At 36.3% G+C, this 14,411-nt stretch overlaps 1 long non-coding RNA gene across 1 annotated transcript in view; it reads right to left on the bottom strand.

Moving 5' to 3' along the window:
• The window catches only part of LOC141275770 (uncharacterized), a 48,447-nt gene extending 34,507 nt beyond the window's left edge, over positions 1 to 13,940 (bottom strand). Inside the window, exons 1-3 of the long non-coding RNA XR_012324060.1 lie at positions 13,923 to 13,940; positions 10,577 to 10,676; positions 1,650 to 1,803 (exon numbers count right to left, since the gene is read on the bottom strand). This is a non-coding gene — a long non-coding RNA (uncharacterized lncRNA). The remainder of the gene's footprint in view (positions 1 to 1,649; positions 1,804 to 10,576; positions 10,677 to 13,922) is intronic.
• Positions 13,941 to 14,411: the final 471 nt, after the last annotated feature.

Genomic DNA, 14,411 nt, shown 5'->3' on the forward strand with positions numbered 1-14,411 from the left:
ACCAAACTCTAGTCAGGCTCCTCTGAACTCTCTTCTCAACTAGGCCCTGATTTTTTGAGCTTCTGTGTTCATATCTGCATTGTCCAGTTTTAGCAAGAACTTGCTAAGTCAGTTTAGCCAGAATCTCCTACCCTCAATATCTGATCGAGTTCCTCATCCTCTACCATTCCCCAGGTGATGCCTGATCACCCTGACTTGCCTTCAGCAAGAGTCTAGTTGGGTTGTTATAGCCAGAATCCTCCCCAATCCTTCATATTTCCTTTTAGTAATTTTCCATCCACTGATACGCACCTCCTGCTTTTTGGTTATAAATTGCCATTTTCCCTTGTTCTGTTCAGAGTTAAGCCCAATATCTCTCCCTTACTGCAAAACCCAAACGTGGTGGTCCATATGCCTATCGTGATAGTCCCCCTGAATAAAGTCCGCCTTACTATCTTTAACAAGTGTCATGAATAATTCTTCTTTAACAGTTTAAATATTGCTTTTTGTGCTAGTTCCTCAGCTCTCTACCTTATGCGTGGCTCATCACCAATAGCTTAGAACCATGAGGTAGAAATAACTAAGTATATGGGTAAAGTTGGCCTTGAGTAGAGGGTAGGCATGGCATAGACCAATGAATGAAGGAAAAAGTGAAATGCCAAGCAGCTCACTGTACTCTAGAGCTGCACATCCGAGAATAATGGTATCTCCTATTTGCCTGGTCATTATTTCTGTTTCTTTTAACAAGAGGGGTGCAGCTTCTGAGTAAGCTAAACTCCTTGATTCATTAATCTCACATCTGCCTCTGTTCCATCTCCCACACCATGCTTTCTGCCTGGAATGCCCTTCTGGCCCAATTATCAATCTTTTACCTTGATATCAAATTTAAAATCTTTCAAATTCAAGTGGTTCTTTTTCTTTCTTTCTTTTAACTTCAAAGATCATGATTTTTCAGCTATAGCAAGAGGTTGACTCTCCTGGTTATTGTCCTTTGTACCATATGCTCTAAACTTCTTGGTCCCTTTATATAAATAAATAAATAACCACTTGTATTTTTATTTAAATTGTTTGGGGTCCACGATCCCTTTGTTATTCATACTGTTAAGTGCTTAGGATAAATTATAAGGATTTAATTTCCTTGTTATGAATTTGCTTGCCTCAGGCTGCTGCCAAACGTATCCAGGAACATTAGCAATTTGCAGCTGTTCCAAACCACCATCATTTATAAAACAAAAACCAAACTGCACTATGATTATATAGAAATTAGAGCAATCAATAGACATAGTGTTTCCCTTCACAATACATATAACCCGGTAGATTATAAAATAGGCTGTTAGTGCACAGCTATATACTTGTATTATTCATTATTTTTTGTGCACAAATGTATGAGCTATGGCAGGCATAATGAGAACGGAACTCAGTAGCGAATCCAGTCCTCTTTCTATATAAGGGCAGTCTTATGACTGAGCAAGATACCCACCTCCTTTAAATATAAGCTTTTCTATATGTAAAACTGGAATGATCAACCCTTCCCTGACAGGGTTGTTAAGCAGATGTGAAAACTCTTTGGAAATGCAAAATTTAAGGTGTGATCATGGTTATTGAACCCAATAAAATAACCATAGACTTGCATAGTAAAGTATGTTTAAAATGGTACTGATGTTACATACATTTCCTGCAATTGGATGAAATCATCTTTACAAGAGGGAAAAACTGAAGCTGGCTGTGTTGTTTTCTCCTTCGCAGATGTTGCTATGTGATACGCTTTGTTCCTTTGGGAAAGCCTCAGAAAACTGCACATTCGTTTTAGCACTAGCTGTATGCCTGTGTGAGATACCAGAAAAAAGATTAGCCTTCTGCAAGAAATATGCTCAACAGCGCATCAAACCCGTTAATGCACTGAATCTATCAGACCTAATTTCTGGACTGCTTGATTTGTAGTTGCTAAAATTTACATGTTATTGTAATAAAAATTAAAATAGGCATTTAAGTAAATTTGTTGTTTGTAGAAATTAGCATTGATTTAATCAAGCTGCATTCAAGATCTTCCTACAGAAGTTTTGTTTATCAATGAAAAAACAAATTTTAAAATATTATACAACCATTTGAAAAACAACAACTGATTATCAAAGATGAGAAGGCTGGTTCTTGGCAGAATTTCAAAAAGACTTTTACAAAATGTATTTAATATGTATGAATAAATTAATTAATCCTCTCACCATTGTAGTGATGCACTCAAAGTAATAAAATATATGATACCAGTTTTCTGCAAAAGGATACTAAAGTAGAAAGGTTATTACATGCTGTAGGCCATTCTGAGAATCAATGTCTGAGCAGGAAAAAAAAAAAAAACTTTGGTATGTGCTCTGGCTCCTAAGAAGGAAGTAATGTCATTTGGACTTTGTTTTTCTATTTGGGGCTTTTAGTGGTCTACCTCAGATTTACTACACTCGCATGTTATTTGTTTTGCTTTTTTTACGCACTTTTAAAATTTTTTAATTTTAAAAATTTTTACTTTTTTATTGATGTATAATTGATTTATAATATTATGAGTTTCAGGTATACAACATAGTGATTCAGTATTTTTATAGATTATACTCCATTTAAAATTATTACAAAATAATGGCTATATTTCCATTGTGTTGTACAATATATTCTCATTGCTTATTTTATACACAGTAGTTGTATCTCTTAATGCACATGTTATTTGTATTCTCCTCTCCTCAAGCCACTTAATTTTCTCTCAAATAATATCTAACAAGGAAAGCGAATCTCCATATGTGGCATGATGTACATAGGTTGCTCAATCCATAGTATTTGATCGAATTGCTTAGAGTATAATGAGAAGAGAAGAGGCGGCTACTTTAGTGAAACCAAAAAGAGGAAAATGTTCAGTTTGCTACATCTTTTTATTTGGTAGGCCTCTGGAAGACTGACTTCCTAAAGGGTACCTGATGGTCATTTCTATTTTGCTTGTTTAATAGTATTCTCTTCACCCAGGCTGCTATTTCATTTGGTTTTAAGTGATGCTGTCTGTGTTTCAGCATGGTGAGGGAGTCCTGCTGCATCTGTTTGATTATTGCCTGGTATGCCTGGTCCCAGAGTGGGCTTCATTCCCAAAAGGCAGGTGGGGAGTTGATCACACAGCTGCTCTACATGGATAACAGTAGAGGCTGCTACATTATTTTTATGCCATCTCACCCAGCTTTCTCAGGAATATTACATTTTTATATGATGTTGTATGTATCTATCAGAAAATAAGCTTCAGTGAATTGTGAAAATACATCTGTTATGTTTTTATATGACACTTGGTTCTTAATTGAACATAATTCATAGTAGTGTTACCCACACCTACCTGAGTTATATACATATTTCTATCATTCAAACACTTAATTTTATCAATTAAGCAATAATACATAACATTAGGTAAATGTTTCCTACTGCTTTAATTATCTAAAAACATCTGTTAAGAGATGGAATAGATTAACAGGATGTGATACACCAGCTAGTCATAACCAGATTTGTATTATTACAAGCCAAAAAAAAAAAAAGCAATAGAAATAAGTAAAAGCTGAAAATGAAAGCTTACTTGTAGAGCAAATGAGGTGAGGAGAAAACTTTTTATTATGTTTTGGTCCATTAGTGTACGGTGAACTGAGTTTGGGCCATCAAAAATAGCTTTAGAAAGAAACAGATTGATTCATACAGGAAGGATATAAGGGAATTTCATGACCATACTAACCAGTTCACTTATGCCCCAAGAGATGGCAGTTTCATATATGAGAAGAGATGTGGAGAGAATAAGGAAGAGCAGGAAAAAGAAACCAAACTACTAAAAGGACTGAAATGAAACCGAAAAAGAAAGCTTAGAGCAAATGGATTTAGACTTGAAGGAGAAAATGGAATATGAACAGGGAATGCCTCTGGGTATTTCAAGGTCTGTTGGGACAAATATTGTCCATAGCTATTTGTGACCTCTGAGTCTAGATAACACATATGGTTGTAAACTTCACAGGTGATTTTGATCACATAAGAGTTAAATTCAGCATTGGACACCTCAGCATTCCTTAACAAGAATCATTAAAATGAGCTTAGTCCTTGGACTTAGTTGAGTACGTTATTTTAGTATCTTGAGTATGTAACTTGTCACATGTGGTTTTTTCAAACATTTTACTATGTTTATTATACAAGTTATATTTAATGTAAAAAATTATAATAAGCAGAGAAGCAAAGCGAAAAATTTTAACTTTCATTGTGAGATATGTAATGTTTCTGTTTTGTATTATATACTCCCCAAATTTCATATACATACACACACACACCACACAATATTTTATATGATTTCATAACATTTTTTTCAGTTTTCTTAAATATCTTTCCATATCTGAACATATTTCTGTTTTAAATATTCATCTTAAGTAGGTATTTAACCTCTCTCCAGACTGATTTTGTCAACCTTATTCATTTTTCGTGCAAAATTTACTTAGCACCTACTATGTTCCAGGTAATGAATAACACAAAGTCTCTGTTTTCATGAAGCTTACATTGTAGACAGATAAGAAACAAGTAAAAGACATCTCCAATGAAAAGATGATATCAACTCATAGAGTTGAAATTGCGACGAAGACAATAAAAGGAGACAAGTGTGGTAAAGGGTCACTAGTGGGAGAGGGGAGTTGTGAGGCAGTGGTCCCCAACCTTTTTGGCACCAAGGACCAGCTGCATGGAGGGGTTGAGGAGGGGTGGTTCAGGCGGTAATGCGAGCGATGGGGAGCGGCAGATGGAGCTTTGCTGGCTCGCCCGCCGCTCACCTCCTGCTGTGTGGCCCGGTTCCTAACAGGCCTCGGACCGGTACCTGTCCATGGCCCAGGGGTTGGGGACCCCTGTTGTAAGGTATCTTGTAAGGTATCTTGTCTCGGGCTACTGTGGGAATTCTGTATGTAAAAGGTTTTGTATGATGCCTGGTGTACGGTAAGTACTCAAATAGAAAAAATGATAATACTGATAATGACAGAGTAATGCATTATGGTAGCGCCTATTGTTAAAAGATAAACTGAGGCATATTAAAATTTTTAAGAGTTTATTTGAATAAAAATTGATTTGAATCTGGCAGTGCCAAACTACAGGTGGTTAGGAGCACTCCACCCACAGTAGACAGAGGAAGGACTTTTATACAGAAGAAGCATTAGAAAGCCTAGGAAATTATTTGATTGACTACAGCTTAGCTGGCTGTATTGATTGGTAAGGTCTAGTCTCCTATTTGTGATTGGTCGTCCTTAGGTTTCAATTTCTTAACCTTGAGGCATTTCAGGCTTAGATTTTGGTTTGCTTACATAGGCATTAGGCCATGTCAGTGTAATGGCTTTCTTGTTTAATTAATTTAACACTACATTTGAATATTATGTAATTGTTGTATTCATTCTTTGGCCTCTTGTTGCCCCTGCCCCCAGTTAGCCATCTTCCAAATGATGCTTTCCCATTCCTGATAAACTCTTATTACGAAGCATTTAGTATCTTCTGTTTACAATTTTAAATTTCTTGAGGGTCAAAAATAATCTTGGAAGTAAGAAAAAATTAAGGCAACATTAAATACACCACTCATTTGTAAAGGCCTTAAAAATTTTTTTAAGTGAATAAAAAAAATTGGACTTACCTGTTATAAAAAGTAAAATTAGTCTTCATAGAAGCCTACAGATTTGCAAACTTTTTTTTTTTTTTCAAATAAAGGAGGTACTTAGTTGAATTAAGCAATTCTCAGAGGTTTTTAGGGGAAAATTATGTCCTGTATCGCTTCTTATCACTCAATTTTGCTTCCCGGACACAGACACTTACAACTCTTTTATGTGTTTTTGTTTCCCTAGGTATTCACTTTTTGCTCTCTCCAAAGATTCTTATACTGCTCTAAATCAATTTTACATATTTATTAACACCCTCTGGTTACACAAAAATCAGCTCTCTGTTGCATAACTCTTCTCCATACACTTATCTCCTTTCTCATCTTCTTAATATGGCTATATCAGTTTTGGTTACATCATTCATTACTGTTTACATTTAAAAACAAAGTAAGGACTTTCATGCAGAGTCAAGAAGTGGTTATATATACTTTCTCATGCAACTTTTTGATTTTCTTAGAATTAATACTTTTCTTATTTGCCTGGTTTTCTATGTATTTAAGTTTTGTCTCTGTGCTTCACTGGAGCCGTTATAAACATATTGACAGTATTTTCCAAAATGTCAACATATCAAATCACTATCAGCTTGCTGTTTTCATGGTGGCCATCTTCCCAGAGAACTCAGTCCTTCACTCCCAACTGGACTGGTTAATCAGGAGGTTAGATGCACAGCTGCCTTTGGGAACCTCTTTGACCTCATCATGGAAATTCTCTCTTCCTCTTTCCCTTGTTAATTTCTCTCTTTCCTGGAGGGCACATCCTCTAGCAAGTTCCTAAGAAGGGGTAATGATGGAGAAATCATTCCTTTACACTTGATTGATAATTAGAGGCATCTGGATTTCTATATTAAAAATTATTTTCTCTCAGCGTACTGAAAGCTGTGCTACAATATCTTTCTAGTGTCATTCAAGTCCAATGAAAAACTTATTTTTATGCCTTCTTGAGTACCTGTCTTAACTTTTAAAGAGTTTTTAGTGTCTTTTTTTAATCCCTGATATTCTGAAATGTTATAATGTTGCATTTTGGCATAGATAATTTTTATTATTTCTCTCCCTCTCTATCTCTCTCTTTTTTCTGCAGGATATTCTGTGAGTTCATTTAGTTAGAAGATTCAGGTAGTTCTGGGTAAATTTATGTTAGTACTTTGGGTTTTTTTTATAAGTTACTCTTAAGTTTTTCTTTCTGTTCTTCTTTTCTGATGTATCTTTTTTTTTGTTTGTTTGTTGCGGTACGCGGGCCTTTCACTATTGTGGCCTCTCCCGTTTTGGAGCACAGGCTCCGGATGCGCAGCCCCAGTGGCCATGGCCCACGGGCCCAGCCACTCCGCGGCATGTGGGATCTTTCCGGACCGGGGCACGAACCCGTGTCCCCTGCATTGGCAGGCAGACTCTCAACCACTGCGCCACCAGGGAAGCCCTCTGATGTATCTTTTATCTAATGTTGAACCACTATGATCCTTTAATTTTCTCATCTTTTCTTCTTCTATTTTCCTTCACTTTGCTTTTTGGGAAATATTCTTAGCATGATTTTCAAGCCATTGTCTTGATATTTTGAAATCTCAGGTAGACATATATACAAATACATATATAATTGGAGTTTTTTCCCATAATTTGTTTCTTCGTCTACCATCCTGCTGTTTCTTTAAGGATACTCTATTTTCTGTTATCTCTCTGAGAATATTAGGTTTTGTTTGGTAAATCGTCTTCTGTTTTTTATATTGTCTCTACTCTTTCATGTTTTTCCTTGTGTTTATTTTGATTTTTTTCTTTCAGACAACTGCTATTGAGACCCACATAACAACTCAGTTTGTATAAAGCAAGGAGAAGCACCTATTTTGAGCAGTTTGACATCACCTTTCGTTGTATATTCAGCAGGTCAACTCTCTGGCAGAGACTTTTCTCCAGAAGACAGAAGCTCCACATATACCAGGCTCACTGATACTTAGTTTCTATTTTAAACCCAGAAACTAGCCTGTAGTACTGAAGGCAAGACATACTGGCAAGGGGTTGCTAGACTTATAGAAGCACTATGATCAGACACACTGTCTGTCCACTAGAGGGTAGAAGGGTCAAAGGAGAGATAACAGAAATTTGCCTCCTTCTTGTGGAATGTGCTAGGATGCATTGATTCTTTTTTTTTACAAAGACAAACCTAATCTCTTACCGTCCAAGAAAGAGGGAAACCTGCCATTTTGGTCATAGTTATAGGAACTAAGCACTTCCAGAAAAGCCAAACCATGCAATTGATCAGTGAAGGCATAATTTTCTACACGTGCCGCAATAGAGTCAAGCTCTAGACTGATATATTCTTTGCCTGCATGGTCATCGTGTTGTAGAAAAAAGGAAACAGATCCGTTTATCCTAAGAAATGAGAGGCAGTTTAGTGTAATCTAGCATGAGACTACATGGATACTAAGCCACTGGTCAATACCTGTAATAATTCTAAAACCCTCAGTTATTTCCATCTGTAAGATGAAGATAACAATATCTAGTTTATAGGATTGTCATGAAGGTTAAATGAGAGAATCTATTTAAAGTCTCTTACATAATGCTTGGTTCATAGCAAAAGTGCAACAATGACTGAGTATTATTATATGTACTAGAGGCTAAGAATGAAGGAGAAGAATGATTGTTAAGTAGAGAATCTGCCACTTAACTTGTACTTCAGTTCAGTCCCAAAGGATTGAGGCTATTGTAAAGGTGGCTCTAGGTCAAGGAAGTGGTGCTTGGAGGTTATGGAGCTATAGGAGACTGACCTAGGGTTTCCCTCAGTGATTAGCAATGCTTTGAATAAGACAAGATTTAGAGTTATTAGTTCTCTAGACATGGGGCATTGAGAGCCACTGTAGAGGCATCAGCAGGCAGCAGCAGTAGAGGTTTCTGCAGTCTTGACAGTGACAGGAGATGTCACCACAGTGGGTCAGAGTAGAAAGGAAGAAGAATATAAAATGCTTCAGGCTTGCTAAGAGGACTAGTCCATGGAACACAGAAGAGCTATCCTGTGGGGATTACGAGAATACATGGGAGGCATGTTAATGCCAGTGGCAGTGGTGGTGATGGTGGTAGTAGTGGGGGAGTTATTAACAGTCCAGAAGGATAGGTATGGATGCAGGCAGGAAAACACTGTGTTTCTTTGTGACTATTATTGTGATCCTGTATTTGTTGTGTTGTTGTTTTTTACTCCCATGATGAGGTGGTTTGGCTTATGAGGATTACAATTAAAATAGATTATTGCTGCTACCTGAAGGCAGTTTGGAGGAACTCAGTTGAGTTTCTTTCTTTCTCTCAAGTACTCCACAGTCTCTGTAAGGCATTTCTGAAGTCCTCCTTGTTTCTTTAGTGTGAATTGCCTTATTTTCAAGGACCTCAGATCCCCACATCTTCATGCATTATTTCCATAGACCTTTGGAATTTGTCATGAGGTTAATATGGAGATTTGAAGGTCAAATATTATGTATGTTTAACCCAGGATTTGAAGAATATTTTTCATTTTGGTGTTCAACAATACCATGGGTTACAATGGCTTTTAGAGGCCTAACCACTAGGAGGAGAAACCTTATAATTTAGTTGGCATTTCACTTGGATAATTTCTTTACAGCATTGTTAATACTTGAAGCCTCTTGGGGTGGGATTTCTTTCTCTCATGTGCTTGATTATGATTTGATAATAACTCCATGGTATAAAGTTGCAGGAAGGTGTAACTTTGACTAAGGGGTCCAGGACCTTGGTTTCTGGCCCAATGGTTTGATAAGCTAAGCTTGAAATTACACATATCCTGCCTTCCTGTAATTTTGCTCAACTTGTACCTCCTTACTGGCCAAGAAATTGTTGCATGTTCAGCAACCATTTTCTTTTCTTCTTTAGTGAAATGAAAAATAACTATTTCGCTGGAAAGGGTGTGGAGAAAAAGGAACCCTCGTACATTGTTGGTGGGAATGTAAATTGGTGCAGCTACTATGGAGAACAGGATGGAAGTTCCTTAAAAATCTAAAAATAGAGCTACCATATGATCCTGCAGTCTCACTCCTGGGCATACATCTGAAGAAAACTCTAATTAGAAAAGATGAATGCACCCCAATGTTCATTGCAGCACTGTTTACAATAGCTAAGACATGGAATCAACCTAAATGTCCATCGACAGAGCAATGGATAAACAAAATGTGTTACATATATACAATGGAATATTACTCAGCCGTAAAGATGAATGAAACAATGTCATTTGCAGCAACATGGATGGACCTAGAGATTATCATACTAAGTGAAGTCAGACAGAGAAAGAAAAATATCATATGATATCATTTATATGTGGAATCTAAAATATGGTACAAATGAACTTATTTAAAAACAGAAACTCACAGGCATAGAAAACAGACTTATGGTTACCAAAGGGGAAGGTGGGGGGAGGGATAAATTAGGAGTTTGGGATTAACACATACACGTTGCTATATATAAAATAGATAACCAATCAGGACCTACTGTATAGCACAGGGAACTATACTCAATATTATGTAATAACCTATAAGGGAAAAAGATCTGAAAAAGAATATATATATATATATATATATATAATTATATATATGTATGTTTAACAGAATCATCTTGCTGTATACCTGAAACTAACACAACATTGTAAATCAACTATATTTCAATAAAAAACGATTTCTCAAGAGAATTCTGACAATATAATGATGTCAGAAAAATGTGAGTCATCCTAAAATTTCACTTTTTTAATTTTTATTTTTTGTCGAAGCATAGTTGATTTACAATGTTGTGTTAGTTTCTGATGTCACTTTTGTATTTCCTTCCTAACCAGTTATTACCACTCACTACCAGTTAGTTGTCTATTACTACCAATTCTAATTTTTCAATAGAGTTCAATTTTTTTCCTGCTACCACAATCTTTGCTGTAGTTCAAACTCTTTTTACCTCTTGTTTGTGTTTCTGCAGCAAACTCCTCAGGTATCTCCCTGCACCCAATGTCTCCCTTCTTCAGTCTCTAACACACAGTCATCGAGTGGTATTCCTACTAAAGATAACCAATGTTTAACATTTATAATTTCATACAGAAGAGTCCAAATACCTCAGTGTCATTTAAAACCCTTAACAATTTGAACTCGATTGGACTTTTTAATATTGTTTCTCACCCTCACCTCTCCATTTCTTGTCCCCCCAATGACTAACAGTTTTTCTGGTTACCTTGCAGAACAGTGAAAATAATTTAGCTCTCTTGGACTACAGGACCTTTGCTACACTTGTTAAAAATCTATGTATCTTTCAACAATGAGCTCAAATGATCTGCCTCATGAGAACTGCTCTCTCCTGTAGCTATGCTTTATCTCTTATACCACAGGATGCCATGTTTTAGATGCTCAAGGTTAGAATTGTGTAGGCTGGCTCTCTTATCTATCTCCCAGGACAGTGAATCCCGCGAGGGCAGGGACAGTATTTTTTGTATATGGTATACCCCCACCATGTCTAGCAGAATACTTTAAATAGTTTCTAAGCAAATGCTTATTGAGTTAAATTAATTGTATTGATTCGAGTCACTTTTCCATTTTAGGTTTCTCCAAAGACATGGTAATATTTTTAAGTTCATAAGTAATGCAATCTATGAAGGTATGTCTCATCACCCTTGCTTAAATTTCCACCGATGAAGCTCTGCAAAGCAAGCTACAATTCAAAAGTCACATAATGATCACTAAACAGAATTCATTCAGAAATTTTATAATCCAAAATTTGAAATAGCATAGACTTCATTATGCAACAAAAAATGTGTTGAGAGCCTAGTATGTTTCAGGCATTGAGACAAGTGCCAGAGACTCAAGAATGAATAATCCAGTTCCTTTGTACAATATTTCCCAATGCAGTAGAACATTTATTTTAGTCTAATAAAAATGTGTTGAACACTTACTGCTAGGTGACACGAAGATAAGAAGGTCTCTGTCCTTAAGCAACCTATACCCTATAAGGGCCAAGACGAATGCATAAAGAAATGGCTATAGTACAGAATGTGTTATAATAGAAAAAATCCATAAGGGGGTTTTGACAGATGGAAGAGAGTAGATTGCCTAACGGATCTGGAATGTTAATGACAGCTTCCTATATAGATGTGTAAACTCGTAAAGAATTTAAAAATTATGAGATAAGTGTTATATGGTAGATTTATGAACAGTATGCATAAAGTCAGACAGGAGACAAGACAGAAGTTAAGCTGGGCCCTAAAAATGAGTAGTATTCATCAAGAGAAGGGAAAATGGCATCTAAGAAGAGGGAACAGAAAGTACAAGTGCAAGGGGGTGTGCATTATTTTAGGGACTGGTACCTAGAAGCCTGTGATTGTAGGATGGGGGAAAATGGCAGGCAACGAGGCTGGGAAAACAGAATGGAGAGCGGTGAGATTGAGAACGGCCTTGTGTGCCAACCTAAACAATTTAGACAATGTTTTTGGGGCAGGGAACTCTTGAAAAATATTTTTTCAATTTTAACATTTAATTAAAGTACAATATACTATAGTAAAGATCATATACAATAAGTGCATGGCTTGATGAATTTTTACAAGCTCAACACAACTATCAAAATCAAAAGACAGAGCATTCAAGCACCCCATAAGCCCCTGCTTGCCCCCATTCCAATCAGTACTCCAAGGGTAACTACTATCATGACATCTAACATCATTGATTAATTTGATTATATCTTTTAGATATGAAATCACCATATGTACTTTTTGCATGTCTGCCTTCTCTTGCTAATGTTTGAAAGACTCATTCACATTGCTATAGATGGTTGTAGATTATTTCCATCTCTGTAGGTTATTCTATTGTATACATATACCATATTTTATCAACTCTACTGTTATTGGACATTTAGCTTGTTTTCAGTTTGGGGCTGTTTTGAAGTATTTCTCTGAGCATTCTAGTACCTGTCGTCTGGTGAATATATATGCATTTCTGTTGAGTGTGTATCTATGAATGGAATGGCTGATGTTTGTATCAATTTAGATTCCATAAGAACTCCTGTTGCTTTACACCCTCAATAATACACACTAAAGATGTTTAAGGAAGGGGAAATGCATTTATTAAATAATTATTATGATATTTTATGCCATTATTGGGGTAGTGGGGTAGGTATCAGTACATTGTTATTCTCATGTTACTAATAAGGAAACTCATCAAAACTAAGAGGGTAGTACAAAGTCTTATAATGTGGATAATAATTAACATTTCTTGGAATTAATTATGAGCTAGGGTCTATAGTTGGCAGAATAATGCCCCTTAAGATGTACATGTCCGAATCCCTGAAACCTGTAAATGTTATCACATATGGCAAAGACTTTGCAGATGCAATTAATTTAAGGATCTTGAGATGGGGAGATTATCTTGCATAATATGATGGTGGCCCCTAAATGCATTCAATCACAAGTGCCCTTGTAACAAAGAGGCAGAGGGATATTTCGGACAGAAGAGAACATAATGTGACCCAGGAGGTAGAGATTGGAATGCTGCAGCCACAAGCCAAGAAATAGTAGCCACCAGTATCTGGAAGGGGGAAGGAACATATTCTCCCATACAGCCTCCAGAGGGAACACAGTCCTGCTGAAACATTGATTTCGGCCCAGTGAAACTGACTTTGGACTTCTGGTCTCCAGATCTGTGAGAGAATAAATTTCTGTTGTTTTAAGCTATTAATTCTGTGGTAGTTTGTTATAGCAGCAATAGGAAATACAGATGCTAAGCAACGAGCTAAGACTTTTAACGCATTACGTCCGTTAACACTATGAGGTATGTGTGATTAGCCCCATTTTACAAAGAAGGGAAGTGAGAGTTAGAGTGACTGAATAACTTCCCCAAGGGCACAGAGCTAGCAAGAATCAGAGACAGGATTTGAAAAACAGAGATTATATAACTCCAAAGATAATACTCATGACCAATATAGTAAGTAGAAGAATCAGGCTCCAATCCAGGTTTCTCGGACCCCCAAGGTCATAATATCCCTATAACATGCCATGTAATGGATTTGTGTTTCTAGAAGCTTTAAGAAACATAATGAATGATAGATTAGAATGAAAGGAGATAGGGAGACCAATTAGGAAATTAATTGAATTATTTAGGCCAGAAATGTGGAGATCCTGGACCAAATATAAATGGGACCCTAGAGTAGTAATAGAATGGATGATTCTTTCAGTCACAGAGTCATTACATTACAGACTGAAGGTGCATTATTTTACATCCATAAATGAATGATTGAATGAGTGAGTAAATGACTGAATGAATACCTTCTCAGGATGATTGCTCTTTAATTGCTTCAGATCACAGGGGAGATTTCTTGCTTAATGGTAGAACCATACAAAGAATGCCTTCAATCTATAAGAATCTTTGTTTTTGGTATCAGTTCAGAACCTTGGATAGGAAAAAAAAAAAGCAGGATTGGAAAGAGGTTGCTTATTTTATTCTATATAAACTAGTGGTTTCCAGTTCCCTATGCAGAAAATGACTGGAAATTATGTAGGATGAAAGAACCCAAAATAATAATATGAGACTCTAAGGTCAAGGCATACGTTTCTTATGAGGGAATCTCCTTGTCACTCACATGTCTTTAGAAATTCTGGTTATAAAAGTAATGCATGCTCATTTTCAAAATTTTGGAAAGCAAAGAAAAAGTATAAAAGAGGCAATATAAAACACTCATTAGCCCACCACTCAGAAATATTTGCAGCTAACATTTTGAATTTCTTTGCTATGTATGTGTGTTAACCCATTTGGGA

This window comes from Tursiops truncatus, chromosome 11 (genome assembly GCF_011762595.2).
Source record: "Tursiops truncatus isolate mTurTru1 chromosome 11, mTurTru1.mat.Y, whole genome shotgun sequence".
Classification (NCBI taxonomy): Eukaryota; Metazoa; Chordata; class Mammalia; order Artiodactyla; family Delphinidae; genus Tursiops; species Tursiops truncatus.